The sequence below is a fragment of the Canis lupus genome, chromosome 6, assembly GCF_003254725.2.
Source record: "Canis lupus dingo isolate Sandy chromosome 6, ASM325472v2, whole genome shotgun sequence".
In the NCBI taxonomy this organism is placed as follows: domain Eukaryota; kingdom Metazoa; phylum Chordata; class Mammalia; order Carnivora; family Canidae; genus Canis; species Canis lupus.
The window spans coordinates 31,927,739-31,949,049 of record NC_064248.1 but is presented as its reverse complement, the minus strand read 5'-3'; the positions used below and the strand labels follow the sequence as shown (position 1 = coordinate 31,949,049).

At 55.8% G+C, this 21,311-nt stretch overlaps 1 protein-coding gene across 2 annotated transcripts in view; it reads right to left on the bottom strand.

Annotated features, from left to right (window-relative positions):
* EMP2 (epithelial membrane protein 2) overlaps positions 1–21,107 on the bottom strand; it is a 32,922-nt gene extending 11,815 nt beyond the window's left edge. Inside the window, exon 1 of one of the 2 annotated variants that reach the window (XM_025416528.3) lies at positions 20,979–21,107. The gene's annotated coding sequence lies outside the window, so the exon portion shown is untranslated. Of the gene's footprint in view, positions 1–6,161; positions 6,312–20,978 lie in introns of those variants that run through there. The other variant, XM_035718102.2, reaches the window with a different exon arrangement.
* Between the last annotated feature and the right edge of the window lie 204 nt (positions 21,108–21,311).

The window sequence follows — 21,311 nt, the reverse complement described above, 5'->3', positions numbered from 1 at the left end:
CAGGACCGTGAGATCATGACCTGAGCTGAAGGCAGACGCTTCCCTGACTGAGCCACCCAGGTGCCCACGCCACGCCATCATTCTTAACTGCCACCATGGGCTGCTTCCAAACAGATACATTTCTGACCCCTGCCAAAATGCCAACCAGAGCAGGCAGGGCCATCAACACCAGGGTGACAGCGGACTTCATATGTTATCCAGTTCAGATGACACAAGAGCATACAGACACATAACTAAAACCTTCCAGAAGAGGGGGGAAAAGTTCAAGCTCCGTTTTCTCCAAAGTGTGACGTTCAGATGCTCCAGGGCATGATTTGGTTGGAGCATTGATTGATAGGGCATTAAATTAACACTGAAACACATAGTGAGAAAGTCCCCATTCTAATCCTCCTCAGTCCATCAAGGAAAGAGACCCAGTTTGGTGCTAGCCTGACTCAACACTTGCCATTTTAAAAAAGGGGAAAAAAAGAAGGCAGGCGACACCTGGGTGGTTCAGTCGGTTATGGATCTGCCTTTGGCTCAGGTGATAATCCCAGGGTCCTGGAATTGAGCCCCACATTGTGCTCCCTGCTCAGAGGGGAGTCTGCTTCTCCCTCTCCCTACTGCTCTGCCCGTTTGCGTGCTCTTTCTCTGTCAAATAAGTAAATAAAATCTTAAAAAAAAAAAAGAAAAGAAAAAGAAAAAGCTGCACTTTAGGCAGATTATAGTGTGGCTAGAATTTAACAACGTTGTTTAGATTTTATTACATTTATTTTTAAGGTTCTTTCTGTTTATAAGAAGCAATGCTATTTATAGACAAATTTGAAGTTTTAAAAGTGAGTCACTTAAGAAAAATATTATGTCAACGAAAGGACAGGTGGCCTTGAGAGTTTACAAAAATCCTGAGGGTGGTTCTCGAATGCCTCACGTCTGGGAGGCACTGCTTTACCACCTGGGAGTGAGTCCAGCTGGAATTCCAGACTCTAGGAAGGAGCCCCTGCAGAGAAGAGGGTAAGTTTTTACAAGTGGTCTCGAGTCCAGTGTAAGAGAAAGATCTAGGAGCCTACGAGGTGGCGACAGATTGTCTTGAACGGTTAGACGTCCCGGAAGATTAGGACGCAGAGCAGTAAATGCTAACTACTAGGCGCTCCCCCATGATGATGTCTGGCTCTCTCACAAAAGGAAAATGGGGGTAAAAAGAGACCTTGTGGATCTAGAGCATTGCTAGTGACCTCATCAGAGGCTTGGGAGGAAATTATTCATAAGTACAAGAGATCCCTTGAACCTTCAAGAGGGACCCTTTGCTCCTGCATCTTTACACCAAGCATCCTTTAACCACTTTCCCTGAGGCCACCCTCCTCCTTCCCTCAGGGAACCGCTCTTCAGGTCTGCTGGGCGTCCTTCCAGAAGCATCCGCCAGGTGGAACTGCACCAGAGCGACAGGTGTGGCCTCATGCCCCGCCCCGCCCTCTCTCCTTGGCTCCTGAGGGAGCACCAGTGCCAGCCTTCCAGATTGGTGGAGCTCTCTGCATCTCTTCCCAACCCCGGGGAGCCGGACAGTCTGCTCAGCCCGAGTCCCGGGGTTCCCTGGGCTGGGGGTGGGGGGTCCCTGAGCTGCAGCGGGGCAGGGTGTGGAGCAGAGAGCCCATCCTCCAACCGAGCTTCTCATCCCACCAGGACCCCTCCGGGATGGTTCTCTTCCAGCCAGTCCACCTTGTTGCTGATGCCACAGTGTACTCACTGGTTCCCTGCTGGTGGCCACTTCGGTCCTTGCCGGACGTCCTTACATCCATCTGTCCTTCCTTCCCTCCTTCTTTCCTTTCTTCTCCTCCTCCTCTTTTCTTCTTCTTCTTCTTCTTCTTCTTCTTCTTCTTCTTCTTCTTCTTCTTCTTCTTCTTCCTCCTCCTCCTCCTCCTCCTCCTCCTCCTCCTCCTCCTCTTGTTCTTCTTCTTCTCCTTCTTTTTTTTTTTTTAATATTTTATTCTTAACTAATCTCTACTCCCAATGTGGGGCTTGAACTCAGGACCCCGAGATCAGGAGTCACTCACTCCTCTGCCTGAGCCAGCCAGACACCCCACTTACACTTATTTCTCTGCATGTTGGCATCAGTGTATCTGAAGGGCAGAGTCCTAGAAGTGAGGGGGCTGGGTCGAAGGATTTGCACCTGTAGCTGATTTTGCTCTTACTTTCTTTTTAAATTTAATTTTATTTTTATTTTTTAAAGATTTATTTATTCATGAGAGACACAGAGAGAGAGAGAGAGAGAGAGGGGCAGAGACACAGGCAGAGGGAGAAGCAGGCTCCATGCAGAGAGCCGGACGTGGGACTCGATACTGGGTCTCCGGGATCACGCCCTGGGCTGAAGGCGGCGCTAAACCACTGAGCCACCCAGGCTGTCCCTTTTACTTTCTTTCTAACTCAATTTAGTACCCGGGACACTTGGTGCTGTGACATCCTCCACCTTCAAAGGTGACCTACTGGACCAACTGCTGTGCATGGCCTGGGTGGGTGAAGAAGCCTGGCACAACCAGCTGCCTCTTCCAGCCCTTTATGGTCACGTCATTGACTTGTTACCACCCGAGTTCCCCAGGAAGTGTAATCCTCTGCCATCTCCTGGCCCTTCCCAGCGGAGCACCCCTTCCCGGGACACCGCCCTCCCCATCTTTCCCTCCTGTACCGGGTCTCCGTGCACCCTCTCTGGGGATCCTGAAAAGCAGACAGTGCCCTGAATTGGGGGCTGCATGAACAACCGCCCACCAAACCCAACATAGTGCCTAATTTACCCCTGCTGTTCACAGAGATTTGTTTTCCCCCTGACAAACGTCATACTCAGTGCAGATCCCTCCTGCTTCTCCTTGTCCTTGCGGGCTTCAGGGCTCTGCGGGGCTGGACTCCCTCCTCGCCACCGTCAGCTGGCTCTCCCTCCTACCGCCTGGGCCTCAATTCCAACACCCACCCTCAGGGAAGCGCCCGGATCACCTGCTCTGAAGCACCCACACCCCCTCCCATAGGGTCTATCCTGTGCCCCTGCTTTATTTTCTTCCAAGGACTTTCAGGGTCTCAGAGTATCTCCTTTGTTCATATGTGTATTATCTATCTCCTCTTCTGCTCGCTGCCGTGCCAGTGTATAGAAAGCTATGTCCTATCATTGGTAGTTTTAAAAACGTATTAACTGTGAAGGCTCTCGAAAAACTCAAGGCCCTGATCGTCCAGAGGCAGGAACGAGGCCAGGGTGGGCCACGCCTTGCCCGGATCCCACAGCAAAGCAGGAGCAAGGGCAGGACTGGAGGGTATCCTGGCCGCTGCTCTAACTGTCCCTTGGGCCTCAGTGGGAGACCCCGCAGAGGACGGGGGACGGTCTTCCAGCGTCAGCAAGCACTTCCCGGTGGCCTCTGCACGTGCCAGCACAACCTTCACCGGGTGGCGCGTGTCTTCAGGGGCCACACCAGCCCAGGCTCTGACAGGCCACCTGGCTTTGGGCGTTCACCTGTCCGAAGGTGGGAGGCCGCGCTGGGTGAGCTTTTCAAGTCCCTGCCTAGAAATCAAAGTCTTAGGACTTGCAGGGCTTCTCTTTTAAAAATACGTTTTGATCTACATAATACATGTGATGACAAAGAAAAAAAAACAAAAGATAAAAGAACCAAAGGCATGTGATAAAAAAAACCACAGCCTCTACCCTGCCTCCAGTCCGGACCTCCTCCGGAAGCCATCACTTTTAACCCTTTCAGTTGTGTTCCCGCCCCCCCCCCCAATTTTCCATGTTTCCAAACAATATTCATTTCTTGATTTCTATTTCTCGATTCCTCCACTGTAAATATCGACTTCCTGCCCACAGTAGAGTTTCTCTGCCACCATCACCACCCCCCCACCGACACCTGCCCATTCCCTTCTTTTCCTTGGCACAACCAGCTCCTCTTCCAGCCCTCGGTGGCTCCGTCTACTGTCCCCCACATCTTTGGTTCTCCCCACATTTGGATCGTTCCGAACCCTTGGTCGCAGAACACCAGATGCCAAGCAAAGGCACTGTCTCAGTCACCAGCCTGTGGTCAGATGTCCCTCGCAGGGTACGTGACCCGGCCAGGCCCTCTCTCCCAGCCCTGGTCCCCTCTGCTCTTGGCCATGTGCAGCCTCAGCAGCTGCCGCCACGGAGGACTAGCAAACTCGCCCCTGACCGTGACCAGGGCACAGGAATGCCCGCGGGACCCCAGGACATGTAGGAGGTAAAGCAGGTCCCGGATGGGGTGGGGTAGGGTGGGGCGGGGGTGCTCCAAGGGCTCATCCCACAAGACTCCTCATGACTAAAGCTGGAGCTGCAGTCTACACGGCAGGTCTTGTGTCGGACCTTCATGTCAACCCTGTGAAGCTGGCAGGGCGAGGTATCATTATCCCCACTTTACAGATGAAAAGATGGAGGCTCAGAAGGCGTCAGGTGATTTGTCAACGTTGGCAGAGATGCATTCCAACCCCGGGTTTTCCAAGTCTGGCTCCAGGACATTTTCTGCTACCCTCCTCCCTGCTCCCACATTTAGGGCCTGATGAAGATCACATGGTGGCCTAATTAGCATCAGGCAAGAGGGTGCAGGCGGTGTCTGCACCCACTACCTTTGGTGGGATGTCCCTCAAGCTCTGCAGGAGGCTGGAGGGCCCTGGGGAGGCGGCGTCCCTCTGCACTGACCCATTGGCTAAACTGGCATACGACCCTTCATTCATACTAAAAATAGTGTTTCCTGCAGTTTTGATCCTATTAGCTCACTGGCCCCACAGGAAGCGAGTGTTGTCTTTATTGATCTCCTTGGGAGATTGGTCTGGATGTGGGGGGAGAGCTTTTTCCTTGATCATTGAGAGGATTCATTCAGAAAGTACAGGGACTTGGGGCACCCAGTGGCTCAGCGGTTGAGCATTTGCCTTTGGCTCAGGGCGTGTTCCCAGGGTCCTGGGATTGAGTCCCACATCAGGCTCCCTGCATGGAGCTGCTTCTCCCTCCACATAGGTCTCTGCCTCTCTCTGTGTGTCTCTCATGAATAAATAAATAAAATATTTAAAATAAAATAGAAAGTATAGGGACTCGGTTCTGTTTGCTACATTTATCACAATGCCCCCTCCCCCACTTTCCACCTGGAAACTCAGGTGGCTCTTGCAGGGCACAACACCTGGACCCTCCAAGCTCGATCGAGGTGCAAGGCCATGAGAAAGTATCTTGAGATTGAAGGCCTAGAGGCTCTCCATTCTATAAAACACCCACAAAAATAATCACATAAAATAAGAGGGAACCTGGGGTATGAGAATTTAAGAACTCAAAAGAATTTTTTTTTTTTTTTTTTTTTTTTTAGGAAAGAAAGAGAAACGGTAGCTGGAGTAGGAGCAGTAGCTAGTGGGTTTCCGGAAGCAAGCACCCTCTGGGCAGCAGCGAGCGGGGGTGAAGCATGGGGGGTGGTTGTCAGGACTACGGAAACTCCGCACACCGAATGGAGCATTTGCAGCTCGGTGAGTTTTATGTTCTGACGGTGGACGGGACGAGGGACGGCACTCCCAGAGATGTCCAGCCAGACCTCAGGCAACAAACAGGACATGCCCCAAATTGGCACACGCTCACTGGCTCCTGGGCAGAGGCTCTGTCCTGCTGCGCCATGGTCCGATGTTTGCCTGAAGCATGTGTGCGTGCGTGCACGTGTGTGCGTGTGTGCACGTGTGTGTGTGCGCGCAGGCACGTCTACCCCTGGGTGTGGAGAATGTCCTGCTGGTGACTCACCGGCCCTCTCTTCCCCCAGGAGCAGCATCAGATCTGCTGTCGATGGTGGGACACGACCAGGACGTGTCGCGGGTGAAAAGAAGGCTGCGGAACCTGCCCAGGGCAGCGTCAGGGTCCCTCGTCTGGTCCCCTTCATGGAGACGCAGCTCCACACTGCAGCCCCTGCCTGTTGCTAAGAGGGAGCGGCTCTGGCACCTGCTCCGCTACGTGCCGTGCCGTGCCGGGGAGCAAGAGGGAGCAAGCCGGCCCGCCTCCCTGCTAAGATGACCACTCGCCACGGCCACCGCCACCCCCACCCCCTGGTTTCTATCCCCACCCTCGGGAGTTCTTCCTACAATTTAAACCACGGCCCAGTCTCAGCCTGAGTTGGAGCCCGTTCCCGGAATTGTAAGCAGGAGGACAATCCCGAGATGTGGGACTTTTCAAAACAGACCTGAGATGTTTGGCGTCTGGAGGTCCGGGGTAGTTCCTTCTACCCAGAAGCGCCCCACCCACAGCTCCGGCTGCAAAGGCCAAGGAGGCCCTGGGTGGAACCCCGGGGAGGGCCGCCCCGCCCGAGGGACTCCGAGGTCCGCTCTGGAGCTGGACTGCCACCCCAGGCTGGCTGGCTGCGAGCCAGGCCCCTCCCGCCACCCGCGGCACTCGGAGGGGACGGTGGCTTGGGCCTCCGTTTTCAGGAAGGCAGAGGTCAGCTCAGCCTCCTGCCTGGTATCTGGACACTGGCCATACTGGGACATCCAGGCGTCCGAGATGCCCTGGGGCTGGCGGAAGCCCCTTGGCCCCAGGCGGCCCAGCTTTGCGCTCCCTGTGGCTGGGGCTTCTGGGCACGGCGCCAACACTTGGCCTGGTGCAGAAAGGGCAACAGGCGGGACGCTGGGAGTTAGCAGTGCTCCGGGGCAGAAGCCGCTGGGGAGGATCCCGGCCGTGCAGGCCTGAGTCTTTCAGTCCATTGGAATAATCGCGACCACAACATCACTGATACTGGCAGCCAACATTTAGTGCCTACTGGATGCTAGGCAGTGTTCTAAGCTCTTACTCATTCCTCACAAAAACACTACGAGGTAGGTCCTGTAGTTAGCCTCATTTAATAGGTGAAGGCTCAGAGAGGTGAAGCAACTTCCCTAAGGTCACACAGCCAGGAAAGGCTGCATCTGGCAGTACAGAAACTACCATGTTGCCCACCTGAAATCTAAATTCCTCTTCCCTTGGGGGGGTCCTATTACTTTAAGGTCTGATCAGATTGCTCCAAGTTTCTGGGGTCACAGGTGGCCCTGGATGCTGGCCATCACTACACACCATTCCTCTAGGACCCACAAGGTGAGACACATTTTGTGAAACACCCTGGAGACAAAGTTCCCCAGGAGTCCCCCAGGCTGAAAGCATCTCTCTTTACTGCATGCAGGGTAAACGCCTGCCAGTGAGGAGACAGCCCCCCGTCATGAGGATGAGCAAGGGCTGGGACACCTGGGGGGCTCAGCGGTTGAGCACCTGCCTTCAGCCCAGGGCGTGATCTCGGGGTCCTGGGATCGAGTCCAGCATTGGGCTCCCTGCATGGAGCCTGCTTCTCCCTCTGCCTGTGTCTCTGCCTCTCTCTGTGTCTCTCATAAATAAATAATCTTGAAAAAAAAAAAAAAGAACAGGCAAAGGCTATGGTCCCCTTTGCAGGCTAGAAGTCCAACTCAGAGGATCTGCCCATATCATCAACTTAGCAGGTGGCAGAAGCAGGCTCAAAGCCCAGCCTGCTGCTCACTGCCTTAAAATGGAGCAGTTATCATATCACCAGAGCCCACCGGATACCGGGCTCTGGTGATACACAGATGAGTCAGGCAGGCCTGTGTCCCCCCGGAGCTGCTAGTCTGTGAAGAACCTGGGTGGATAAATAAACAAACATGACATGCTTTAACGCCCGATGTGAGAACACAGAGGAAGGTGTGAGCAGCCCCATGGGGGCAGCCTCGGCAGCTTCATGAAGGAAGTGACATCCCAGCTGGGTCTCCAAGGGGAAGGCGGGAGGACCGGCGGTTTGGCAGGAGAACCCTGGTGCTCGAGGCACCAAAGCACTAGTGTGAGCAGGGTGTGTGCTGGGCAGGGCCCGGAGCCTGGCCAGGAGCTTACTGGGCCTTGGAAGCTTGCACATTGTCCTAGAGGCCGTGGGGAGGGGCAGAGGCTTTTAGGAGGAACATACTGACATCTGACTCTGGAAGAAACACATTCCACTGTCAGAGGATGGGTTAGAAGGAGGCTAAGGGGCAGATCCTGGGGAGAAACGAGGGTCTGGACCAGGGTGAGCAGCGGGCTGGGGAGCAGAGGAGGGAGCAGGAGCTCCCCATGAACAGTCACCAGGCCTGGTGCTGGGCTGGGGGGATGGGTGGGGGGCTCAGCTGAGCAGAGCAGACACTGGTTCCCTAATGACCCTAGATCATGACCTGAGCCGAAGCAGACGCTTAACAGCTGAGCCCCACAGGCGCCCCGATGGTGCCCTGGATTTAGCCAAGTCTGGTAGCAATGCGGAAACATGCCCAGGAAGGTGGAAATATGGGCAGGACCTTCCCTCAGGAGAGAACAGGAGCGGCCAGCAGAGCCCCTGGGGTCATGGGGTGGGAGATGGAGCCCCTGGTGGGTATCAAATCCCACCTGGGAAGAAGACTGGGGGGTGGGCACAGAGTGGGGAGAAAACCAAGAGCTGATGGTGGGACGCAGAAGTAGAAGCCAAGAGAGATCTGAGAAGAGGGCATTGGGCAAAGTTGCTGATGACAATCTTCGTGACGTGAACTAAAGCCTTTCTGGGGACACTCGGGTGGCTCAGTGGTTGATCAGGCTCCCTGCTCAGTGGGGGATCACTTCTCCCTCTCCCTCTGCCCCTCCTCCCTGCCTGTGCATGCGCTCTCCGAATAAATAGACAAAATCTTAAAACAAAAACAACAAAACCTAAAGCCTTTCTTTATTCTTCCCCCGTAGCACCTGTCCTGGCTTGATGCTATGCTGCAGCTGTTGCCCTGCGTGCCCTCGCCCTCCCCTGCCATGGCAGCGGGGCCCTCGTGCAGGGACTCCCAGCACTCAGCACGGTGCCCGGCCTCCAAATGGTGCCCAGTAAGCATGTGCCAAAGGAAGAGCTGAACGAGCCAGGTTTCCAGGAGCTGAAGAGGTAAGAAGAAGAAACAGAGCTAGGCCTTTCTACCAAGTTTGGTAATGGAAGGAGGAAGAAATGTTTATCAAGGAGAACCCTTCCCCAAGATAAAACTCGGGGCCTGGGTGGCTTCACCGATGAACTCTGCCAAACATTCGAGGAAGAATAATGCCAACTCCATATGATACACACCTCCATAAAAATCAAAGAAGAGGGAGCACCCCCTCCTTGCACCCACATGCATGCTCTCATTCTATGAGGCCAGCATCATCCTGATTCCAAAAGCAGGTGAGACATCACAAGAAGAGAAAAATGCAGGGCCCAGTGGTTGAGCATCTGCCTTTGACTCAGGGCCTGATCCCGGGGTCCTTGGGATCAAGTCCTGCATCGGGCTCCCTGCAGGGAGCCTGCTTCTCCCTCTGCCTGTGTCTCTGCCTCTCTCTCTGTGTGTTTCTCATGAATAAATACACAAAATCTTTGAGAGAGAGAGAGAGAGAGAGAGAAATGCAGACCAACATCCTTCACATTCTCGAGTACAGAGGTTCTAACAAAATTTCAGCAAATCAAATCTTCCCTTGGAGGGAAGTGCCTGGGTGCCATCTAGGGGTGCCTGGGGGGCACATTCAGTTGAGCATCTAACTCTTGGTTTTGGCTCAGGCAGTGACCCCGAGGTCGTGGGATGGAGCCCTGGCATCATGCTCCACACTCAGCGCAGAGTCTCCTCAAGGTTGTCTCTCTCCCTCTGCCCCTCCCGCTCAAGCACGCTTTCTCTCTTTCTCTAAAATAAATAAATGAATCTTAAAAAAAAAAAAAAAAAAAGAGGTGGAATCTATTTCCCCACCCACTGAACCCTGGCTGCCCTCGTGGTTTCTTCTATCAATAAAAGGCAGTGGAAAAGAGACGGTGCCAATGCTGAGCCGGGGCCTCCAGAGGCCTCAAGCGCTTCCTCTCTCTCTCTCTGCTCAGCTACTGCATGAACAAGCCCGGCCTGGCCTGCTGCGGTAGGAGGGTAGGAGACCACACGGAGCCCAGACGAGCCTTTCCAGCAAGGACCACGCTGGACCAGCCAGTCCCCAGCTGACCCGCCAGCTGACCATAGACACGTGAGAGCGCCCAGCTGTGCCCAGCCCGCACTGGCCACCCGCAGAATCAGGAACTAGATCGCTGTCTTCTGTTATAAGCCATTACGTTTCAGAATGCTTTGTTACGCAGCAAGAGCTCACTGATACAGGGCAAACAGCGCTTTCACAGATTCAGTTCTCAAGGACAGAGATCATGCCTTACTCCTCTTCATCATGCCCAGGGCCCAAGGCTATTCATTAAATACTTGTTGAATGCCTGCTACCTTGGGCAGCTTTTGCAGAAGACCTAATAACCACCACTCTGCCAATGACTGTGCCTGACCCCGCAATTAAAGATCCCACTGCTGGCTGCTGTCATCCGAGGAGCTCCTTGTAATTATGTCACCCGGCAAACCCACACCCCAGCTCAAAGAAGGTTGGTGGTAGTACCTGCAGGCCTACATGTCTGCGTGGGGGTGGAGTGGGTTTGGATGAGGCGGCTAGGGGTGAAGCAGGTGTCAAATTCAGGGTGTTACCCATCCCCTATATTAGTGACTTTCAAATCATCCCTGGGTGATTCAGTGGCATTCACTTTAACAGCCTTGTCATCTTTCCTAAGTGACACGAGCTGTCATTTCTGTAGGCGCATTCTGCTGGCGAGTTAGGGACCAGGAATCACCTCCTACAACTTCGCCAGGTCCGAGGAGCCCCACGATCAGGAAAGCCAGGCTTGGGCCTCCAGACAGGTTAACACAGGAAGGTGGACAAAGGGGAGAAGGGTGGGCAGGGAGTAAGGTGTGCAGAGACAGGAGCAGCGACAGAGCCGGACGGAATGGACTGGAGCCTGGCATGTCAGTACCCTGTGCCCGTCTCCTCCCTGGCAAAAGGGGGACAGTGGCATGCCTACCTGCCAGGCCTCCTGGGAGATACAACAGTGGAGGAAGTGCTTAGAGCAGCGACTGGCACACAGCTGGTGCCAGATGCGCCACCCATCGTGGCCACTACCATGGCCAAGGAGCTCCTTAGAGCCGCCACCCCCAGGCCACTCCTGCCCACGGAGCCACATGCTCTCCTCCTGTCCCCACCACCACTCTCCAATGGGAGCCTCCACGTGGAAATCAAGCACTAGCATCTGTCTCCTCGGTCCAGAAGTGCAACCCGGCAACGGGCAGCTCAGGGCACGTGGACCATTAGAAGATGTTTCAGGCACCATCCCCACTAGGCTCCTGTACATTTCCCCAAATCCATCACTCCTGTGCCCGCCTTGAGAATCTCGGGCATTTCCACGTATTACCCTTGCTTCCTAGTAGGTCCCTCACTTTTTAAGGTCACATCCTTCATAAAAGGAAACCTGGGAGCAGGACTCGAACACAAAGTCAGCATTGCCTGCCATTAATCAAGGGGGCTGGGAAAAGAAAATGCAATGAAAACAACGTGGTTAGATGCCCAGCTAGACGTAGCGGCCGCTGAAAGCTCACGTCCAAGGCCAACTTTGTCTCTTTCCGTGCTGAAGCAGGATGTCACGTGTGTTTGGGAAGTGTTAAAGGACCTACTGGCACAGAACTGAGACTTTCTCCTTGGAAGGTTGGATGGGAATTCAAAAGGGAATGATTTTAAAGGGGATCTATCTTATGTCACACTGTGTGTCTACCTTACTTAAAACACAGCTGTGATCGTTAGTTGTATGTGTCAACTCAGTTGAGCCACTAGATTTCTCTGAGGGTGTCTTTGGATGCGATTAGCATTTAGATTATCCTCCCTTGTGTCAGGTGGGCCTCGTCCCATCAGGTGAAGGTGTGACCAGAGCACAAAGGCTAACCTTCTCCAAGGCCTGAAACTGCAGCATCAGCTCTTCCCTGGGTCTCCAGCCCGCCAGCCCACCCTGCAGACGTTGCACTCCCCAGCCTCCATGACTAGGTAAGCCGACTTCTTAAAACACGTCTCTACACACACACGCGCACACACACACACACACACACACACATCCTATTGGTTGTATTGGAATCACCGTGTAACATTTCCCCGCCGGGATGCCTGGGGAAGAGGGGGAGGATGGGCTGCGGAGCAAAGGCTATCCCCCCAAATCCCTCACCCTTCTGACTGGGGTGGCTCTGATGACCCGGCATCTGCAGCGATGACACCGTCAAGCCGTGGCATCGGGAAACTGACCCCACACAATGAGACTCGCGAACTCATGCAGTGTCAGCGGAAAGGCACCGTGCGATCCCGCAGAACCACCCCTGCCTGCCCACAGCCTCCGCCCGCATTATTTTTACAGCACCCGGTTTGCATTCGTATGTGCCCCAGGACTGGGGACCTCACCGCCCCTGACACTGCCTCCGATCACCGGGGCCCTGCATCGTAGGACAAGGTTGCCCCAAGCTTCGTTGGCCTGTCACCTCTGGAGCACCGCTGTGGGATCCTCCTGCATACTGGGCTTTAAATAAACCCACTCTCCAACAGAAACACACGCTATTTAAAAGAGGCCTTTTGGCTCCCTGGAAGCGGAAAATCGGCATCATTTGCCACAAATAGAGATTGATTGTGAAAGCAAACACCCCTTGCCCGCCCCCCTCCCCCCGGCCCACCGAAAGCTGCAAGTCCTGGCTCAGCGCTGCTGCTGTCAAAGGGCTCAGCCCGAGACCCACTCTGTCTGGTTCAAGAAGGCAAATGAAGTCGGAAAGGCATGAGACATGCCAGCACCGGCCAAGATGTGTCCGCAGTGGAATCAGAACTGTTGAATGAGGGCTGAAAAGGGGACCACGTTCTCACAGCGTGATTTAACGCCATTGAATGCTGTGTCCAGGGCCACCCAGAGTCCCTACGGCATCTGGGTTCCATTTCTACTTTGGGCAGCCCCCACCCAGGGGACCACAGAGCATGGGACCCCCTGTCCTTCCACACACACACTCCCTTCCCGCCCACTGAGCCAGGCCAGCAGGTCCCAGAACTTTTCGGGGGGTCCTCACTTAGCCCCAGCTCCCAGGAACCGGCTCGCGATCCATAGGAGCCTCACCAGCAGAGAGGCTCCCAGAGGAGCCAGAACTGAGGCCAGGCCCGGAGTCAGGATTAAATCCTGGGGAAGCAGAGAACCCGGAGCCCTCAGACATGCTGGGGGGACCGTGGCAAGGTGCAGCCACTTTGCAAAACAGTCCATCGGCTTCACACAATTACCCATGGTTGCCATAGGAACCCACAATCCCACTCCTGGGGCTGACCCAAGAGAACAGAAAACAAGGGTCCATATATGTATGCGAATGTTTACGGCAGCATTATTCACAACGGCCAGAAGGTGGAAACAGCCCACCTACCCCTCAACTCAGAGGTGGGTAAACAAAACTCGGTCTAGCCTCTCAGTAGGATGAGATTGGGCCCTAAAGAGGAATGAAGCCCCAACTCCCCCCAGAACACAGACAGCCCTTGAAGACGTTATGTGGAGTACAAGACGCCAGACACAAAGGGCCATGTAGTGTATGACCCCATTTATAGGACGTGTCCGCAATAGGCGGATCTGTAGAGAGAGAATACAGATTAGGGGCTGAGTTCCCCTTGCCAAGCAGCTGACATTTTACTAATGCACTTGAAAATAAATGTGAGCACACCACAGTTTGTACGCCGCACACTGCATCTCCAAATGCCTGTGGGCGTGCACCCCGCAGTCTGGGTGTGGCCGTGATGAAGCCTCTTTGGGGCTCTGGCCTAGAAGAATGTGACCCCGCGTCACACTGTATAAATGGACCCTGACCCTGCTGCCCGGGCCTGACATGGCTCCAGGCGACAGAGCCAGCTGCAGGAGGGTGAGGGAGCAGCTGCCCGGCCCCAGTTATCGCTCGCACTCCCCAAACCTCGCCCCTCCCTTCCCACCCCCTGCAGCCTCCAGCTGGGGCCCACCCACCCCTGGGGCCTCCTTCTGGGACTCCTCCCCTGGGACCGGCTGGAAAGCAGGGAGCCCAAGACTCCCGGTGACTCCCCGTCTCGGCTCTTCGGGTGCCAGAGATTCACTGCGTACCTACTACATACCTAGCTCTGTGGGTGCTGGAGGAGCCCCGGGGAGCTCAACAGACAGGGGTCCCTGCGTCCACCAGCCTTCCCTCCCTCAGGCAGGGGTCTGTCCTCGTGAGACAGGTTGGGGGGCAGAAAGCTCATGGCCAGGACCCTCGGGGCGGAGACGGCTGACTCTGGATGAAGAATCCCTGCCCTGGGACACCCCCAGAACATCTGTAACAAAGGAGCTTTCCTGAACCAAAGCACTGGGATTATTTCCAGGAGGACCCAGATGCCCGATTTTACAAAGACGGACGGGACGGGATACAGCAAACGCAGCAGGGGCCGTGAGCTCCGCCAGACTTGGATTCAAATCCAAACACAGCTACTGGGTGTTTTTTGTTTGTTTGTTTGCTTTTGTTTTTGTTTTTTTTTGTACTGGGTGGTTTTAAGCGAGAATTTTAAGGCTCCACCTTTCCATCTATAAATGGGCATAACAGAAGTCCCCACCTCATAGGGGCTGTTGCTCATTTTAAACGAGGCAAAGGATATCAAGCCGCAGCCCAGGAAACTGCCCTGCACCCCACAAATGCTACACTAACTGCAATGCTGGTCATCATTCTTGCTGAAATCTAAGTCGTTTTCTACTACCTTCAAATGCCAACCTGCAACCGCAGCTCCAGACCCAGGCCCTCGTGTGTCTCCAGATGCTCTTCAAAGCTCCAGGCTCCCATTCCCCATGGCGTCCTGGCCACCTTGCTGGGGTTCTCATCATGGCCCTGCTGGGGCCCACTGTGCCCATGTTGCCCCCTCTGCCCTTAACACCCACACAGGAGACCCATTACACCCACCAGGTGTCCACGGTGGGATGTTCCAAGGGGATGCTCTGGGGGGGGGGGGCGGGTGGCACCTCCCGAGCTAAGTCCCCATTACCTTGGCCCCTGGTGACCGTGCCGCCCCCACCCGCCCCTCTCCAGCAGGCAACCCAGCTCCCAAGGCTCCCCACCCCCACACCTGCAGCACCTGAGCGCCTTGCTGAATTCAGGGAAGACCATTTTACTATTATTCTTGAACTTCGGGTCCAGAGCAAGCTCGTGAGTACGTCCCCCCTGGTGTAGATGAGGCTGGAGTCCGTCTGTCCATGCTTTCCGCTGCTTCTCCTGCCCCTCCCCTCTCTCCAGAGGCAGCCACCTGACCTATTCTGATGTGTCCTTCCTGGTACGCACGTAACACATACGAGGCCATAGGAAACCCAGCGAGCTCTTGTTTGTTTTTTACATAAAAAGCTATTTTCTTTCCACCTATTGCTTAGCTACTTGCTTTTTTTTTTTTTTTTTTTTAAATTCAACAATGTCTCACAGATCTCTCTACACTGGTGCACACAGATGAACCTCGCTCCTCTTAACTTCTGCGAACGGTCCTGCTGTGATCGATGGATATTTAGGTCGCTTTCGGGTTACTCCCACATTTTCCCTGGCTCCTGTCTCCATTCCAACAATGCCGTGTGAACGTCACCGTGCCTGCCTCGCTCGCCAGGTCCCCCCACGGCGCCTCTCCGCCCTCTGGGCTCCGTGCCCCAGAGCTGCCCTCCCTTCACGCTCTGCACCTGCACAGCTCCCCCCGCAGGGTCCCTGCCAGCATCTTCTGCTTCTCTTCTCTCTTCCTGGCTGCACACCCCCCAGAGCCGGCGCTGCTTGGGGAAATCCTAGGGACTCTTCTGAGCCCGTCCCTGGTCCTATAGGCTTAAGGAAAGCCTTGCCTGCCACGGCCATGGGCTGCCCTGAAACCACATCTCCCATCCCCGGTCCTGGCGCACACGCATCCTTGGACCCATCATCCCCTCCCTAGCCGGCAGGCCTCCTTTGAGGAGAGAGATGCCCCTCTGCCTAGTGCTGCTCAGTAAGACCCATCAAGGTGAAAGCGGGCTAGCCAGCCTCTCGCTCGGCCTTCCTGGGTTCAAGCAAGCCACTTCCTTTTTGTTGTTGTTGTTGCTTTTTTAAAGATTCTATTTACTGATTCATGAGAGACGCAGAGAGAGAGGCAGAGACACAGGCAGAGGGAGAAGCAGGCTCCATGCAGGGAGCCTGATGCGGGACTCAAACCCAGGACCCCGGGATCATGCCCTGAGCTGAAGGCAGACGCTCCATCGCTGAGCACCCCCCCCCCCGTGCCCCAAGCAAGCCACTTCCATCTACACCACTATACCAACTCCTCTGATCCCTAGAATATCTTCCAAGTTCATGCGGGCACCACGACGACCCTCACTGAAGTGGGAGAGACTCCCTGGCAAGCCGAGTGGCCGCTGGGCCTGAAGCTGAACGCAGGGGCCTCTTTGCAGCAGAGGAGCTCGGGCGGGGGGCTCCTGGATGCCCCCCCATGGGCTGTGCTGCGGAAAGTGTGAACCGTGTCCACCCCATAAGCTACAGTTGTGCCACTTCCCAAATGTCAGTCACTCCAGGCCTAAAATTTTTGCCTCAGGTCACCTGTGCTTATTGACAAAATATTTTGATTATTGAAAAAAAAAGTTTTAAAGTTGGGGCGCCTGGGCGTCTCAGTTGGCCCAGCATCCGACTCTCCATCTAAGCTCAGGTCTTGATCTCAGGGTCGTCAGTTCAAGCCTGGCACTGGGCTCCATGCTGAGCATGGAGCTCACTTTAAAATTAAAAAAAAAAAAGTATATATATAAAAAAAACTTTTAAAGTTCAAAGTATCAACCTTAGTTTCACTCTACCAAACAGCATCTGTGAAATTACGGGTCTGGGTGCAGCTTATGTTTTTTTTGAAATACCAAGGGAGAAAAAGACACTAATTACTCTTTCTTGTTTTATATTCAGCTGCAGAAACTTTTAAAATGATCTTGCCTTGCCACCAGCGACAGCATGCTGTGAGAAGCATTCATGAGAACAAGATTAATGGGACAACTCCAGGTTGTATTTATTCACTGCAAATTTTTAGAAGTTAAATTTTTTTATTTTAATCTTTATTTATTTATTTATTTATTTTTTTAAGGAGAGGCCACTTGCCAGGTAAGCTGGCGATCAGAGGCGTCAGAACAAGAAATCCTCCAAGTGCCTCCTCTATGGGGAAGCAGTCTGCACTGAGGGACTTAACTTGTCCCTCCCTATGTTAGTTTATGCCTGTATTTCTCAAGATCACCTTGATGCTGAATGTCACCCTGGTGACCCTTCCTTAAGCCTGAGACCCGAGAGTGCTAGGAAGCTTCTAGAAGCTGAGGTCATCCAACCTGTCCCGAGAGGGCAGGAATGTGGGCAAGCTCTTCACCCTCAGTTCCCTTTCAGATCACCAGAAACCCTGCTTCCCAAGGACAGTGAGCTTCCTGAGGACAGTGATGACCCGAGGAATTCAATGATTCTGGTTAACAACTGCTCGTCAGGCAGTGGAGACACCGTGTGAACACAACCAACAGTGTCTTCAGATGGGAAGGAAGGAGGAACTCGGTTAGCCGGTTCCCCTCGAGCCCCCTCCTCCTTGCATCCTGCCCCAGGATGGGCCAACATCCCCAGAGCCCCACAGCTGTGCCCTGTGCCCCTGTGCAAAGTGACCCACTGCCTAAGCACGCCTCTTGCCCACCTTTCTCCCATCAGTACGTGAGTGTGGAAATTCAGCATCCCAGATGGAAGACACATGCCACAAGGGACCCTGGCCCTGGGGACCTGGCCTGGAGCCCCAGTGACCACTCCGAAGCCATTGAGCTCCTGGGCAGTGAATCCCAAGACCCAGATCTAGTCCTGGTTCTGCTGCCAACCTGCTGGGTGATCTTGGGTGAGCCACCCCCCACCTCTGTGCCCCTCATTGTCAAACCGGGACTTTCTAAGGTTCTCATGTCCTTGAAATTCCCCGACCTTAGCCCATGGCTGCCCGTGAGGAGTCACTGCCGGACTGCCGTGAGCTCTCACCCCCTCCAGGCCTCTGCCCCAGGTTTGGCTGCCTGGAAGAGCCCAAGTGACTGGAACAGAGCTTCGCTAGTTTTGCGTCAGAGGCACCACCACCAGCCCCCACCCTGGGTATCGGGTTTCTAGCCCAGCACTCTCTCTCGCTGGGTGGCAGCTCTGCCTCTGATATATTTAGACTCCCCCCTTGGCCTGTGCCTAACGAAAGCCAGATGCATCTGAAGAGGATTCCACTCTTTGCACTCTTTGGGTAGCTCCTGCAGGAAGCCAGACTCCATCACTCCTGGGGCAAGAAGGGGAGCCTCCTCTTCCTGCCACCCCCAGCCCACCCCCTAGTCCTTCCCAGTCCGTCTCTGGTGCCAGCTGCCTTCTTTCCCCATTCCAGCTGCTGCCTCCAATGGCCTGCTCTCCTAAGCCGTGTAAGACATCCAGAGCCCACTATCCCACCCAGGAGTCTCTCCCTGGACCTTCACCTGCCTCTTCTGGAAGGGCTCTGCTCCCCAGTCCCAGTGCCTGGGACCCCACCCTACTTTGGGGGGATGGCTGCCAACACTCCAGCTCTGCAGCTCCCCAGAGCCCGGGTCAGAGGCCCCACTTGTCCACGGAGTTGGGCACCAGCCACATGTTACAACACACACAGACACAATTATCTCCCCCCCCCCAAGGATGGTGGCTGGACTCTTCCTCCCAAACAAACACACCAACCAGCCAGCAATCCAACGCCATCCCCTCTGGCCTGGAAAGGCATTTACGTATTTTTGTCTTGACAGATTCCCTTCCTGGTCATGTCTGGCAGAGTTTACTATGACAAAGAGCCGGCCTCTGCTGTGACCCCATTAACCAGAGGGGCTGCAGAGAGGGACAAGAGAGTCCCTGGGGGTGAAAAATTGGCCAGTTGAGTCAACCTATAAATCACCTGTTGCCATGAAATTGAGAGTCTGGACACACATGTACGGGCTTTCAGCTCCTGCCTGAAATACATATGTGAGGCAGGGAAAGGAAACCTAGGTGAGCCTTCCGCTTCCACTCCAGGAAGAAAGGGCCTCATAAAATATCTGCATGTGGGGCAGGGTGACTGAGTGGACGTGCCCTGAATCCACGGTTAGATGCCAGGGAGTCCTGCAGGCCCCTCATGAGCTGTGCCATGTAATGGGGGCCACGCCACCAGACACGGTGCCACTTCTCCTCTGGGTGGGGCAGTGCAGTCGCAGCCCCAGGGCCTCCCCACCACGCTGGCCCCCTCCGAGGCTTCCACCACCAACACCTGTCCTCGGGTTTTACGTGAATCGCAGTTTCCCCACTTTGGGGACATAGGAGGCTCCAGGCTACGTGGCTTGCTCTCTGACTCTCTCTCCCACTCCCCAATTCCTGGCAGGGGTGGTGGCGGCAGATCCCAAATCCCTCAGTGGGAGAACAGGTTTGGCACCTTCCTGCCACCCCCATGCCCCTCCCTCGGCTGTGGGCTTGGCATCTGCCAAGGCCCCCCTGGGCATGGGCCCTGGTTTCTCCAGAAGGGTCTCCCTCTCTTTCCGGGAAACCCACCAGGGCATATCCAGGGGGACAAGGGAAGAGGCAGACGGGGGTTCAAAGTCGTGGCCCTTAGTGGCTCAGTGATCTTGAGAAACTGACTTAATGTCTCTGGCCTGGCCCTCCCCACTTGCCACCTGGGGAGCAGGGATGGCAGGAGCCACACCAGGGTTCCAGAAGTGGAGAGCGTGGGCGCCCTGCAAAAGCTCCATTAGCTTTGGTTCTAGCCTTGGTCCCTTCCTGATGCTGGGGAAACCCGGGCTCCTGGTCCCCCCCTCGGCCTCCTTCCACTTCCTTATACTGAGGCCAAATCCTGGGGACAGGTGGCCTGCAACAGTCAACAGCCTCGGGGATTCCTGACTAATTCAGACGAAGCATAGAGGGAACTGGAGACTTTTTTTTTTTTTTTAATTGTGGCAAAATATACATAACCTACTACCAATCATGTAACCACTTTAACTGCAGAATTCACATACGTTAAATACACCCCAAATGTCACGTAACCATCACCACTACCTATGTCCCAAATGTTTTCATCCTGCTGGACAGAAACTCCAGACCCATAAAGCAATGACTCCCACCTGCTTTGGCGCCTGGTGACCTGTACTTTCTGTTTCTGCCCCTATGAATCTGCCCCTCCTAGGCGCCCTGCCTCAGTGGGGTCACACAGGAGGTGGGCTGCAGGCTTCTCAAGCCCCTCACCTCTCCTCTGCCCTCCACTTTTCAGGCTGGTCTCTCCACTGCAGACACAGCTAGGTTAAGAGACCACTCCCGACCCCACCCCATGTCTTTGGAGCTTGGGAGGAGGCCAGTGCAGGTTTTTCCCAAACCCGAAACTGGGCTGTCTGCCTTGTTCCCAAATAATGTATTGGGTTCTGTGGCCTGGAGGGAGGGCTTTGCCCTGCGGGGTGTCCCTCCACTGGTCTCTGCTTGTGAGGTTTCCCCGTGGATTCAGCCCCAAATTAGGGCCTCCGTGGGGTGTGCTGAGGACCCTGGATTTGGAGAGTGTATGGCTCCTGTCTACGCGAGCTCTGCCTCTCCCTTCTCCGGAGCCCACGGCAGGGGGGGATCCTCAAAGCCCCCAACCCAACCAGAGTGGGGAGGGACCAGCGTGGGCCCTGCGGCGCCTCCAGGCTCCTCGGCCCCTCCAGACCTCAGGAAGTTGCTCCTGGTCGCTGGGGGGCGCCACGGAGCCGCCGCCGGGGAGAGCAGGGGACCGCTGACCCCGCCTGGGCGCAGCCCGCCCCGTCCGCTCGGCCAGGAGGGAGACTGCGCCCGGGGCGCCGGGACCTTCGCGACCAGGGGCTGCCCTGACTCCGGGAGCCCCGGGAGCGCAGTCCGGGCGCGAGGGGCGCCGCCCTGACTCCTCCCCAAACTTTTCCCGCCCGCCTCGGCGCAAAAGGCTCAGGAAGCAGTCCGGGGGTGGGGAGGTGGAATTCGGGGTCCGGGCGAGCTCGGCGCAGTGGGGGGACGGCCGCGCCCGGGGCGGCGGTACGGATGGGCCTCGGCCCCTCCCCACGGCGGGGGCTCCCTCGGTCCGCGGGTGCGGGGGCTCGCGGCCCCTCCCCGGGCGCACGCTGCCCGCAGCCCCCCCGTGGCCCCGCGCCCCGCGCCTCCCCGGGCGGCCGAGCCCCACTCACCCGGCGCTGGCGCGGCTGGACCGACGACGGGCTGGGCGCGAGGCGAGGCCGCCGGGCTGTTTTGAAGCTCTGGCTGGGACTGCGCGCCCTCCCTCCTCCCTCCTCCCTCCCCTCCCCTCCCCCCCCCCCCCGCGTCCCCTCCTTCCCGGATCCCGCCTCCCGGGGCGTGATGTCAGGGACCCGGAGAGCCGAGTGGGAGGGCCGGCGGCTGGCGGGAAAGGCCGCAGCCCGGGGGGCGCCCCCGGACCCCGCACCCCAGGGCCCCCGCCCTCCGGCCACCTCCCCCCGGCCCCGGACCTCGGGCTCCCGGTCCCCCGGCAGTGCCCCCGCCCC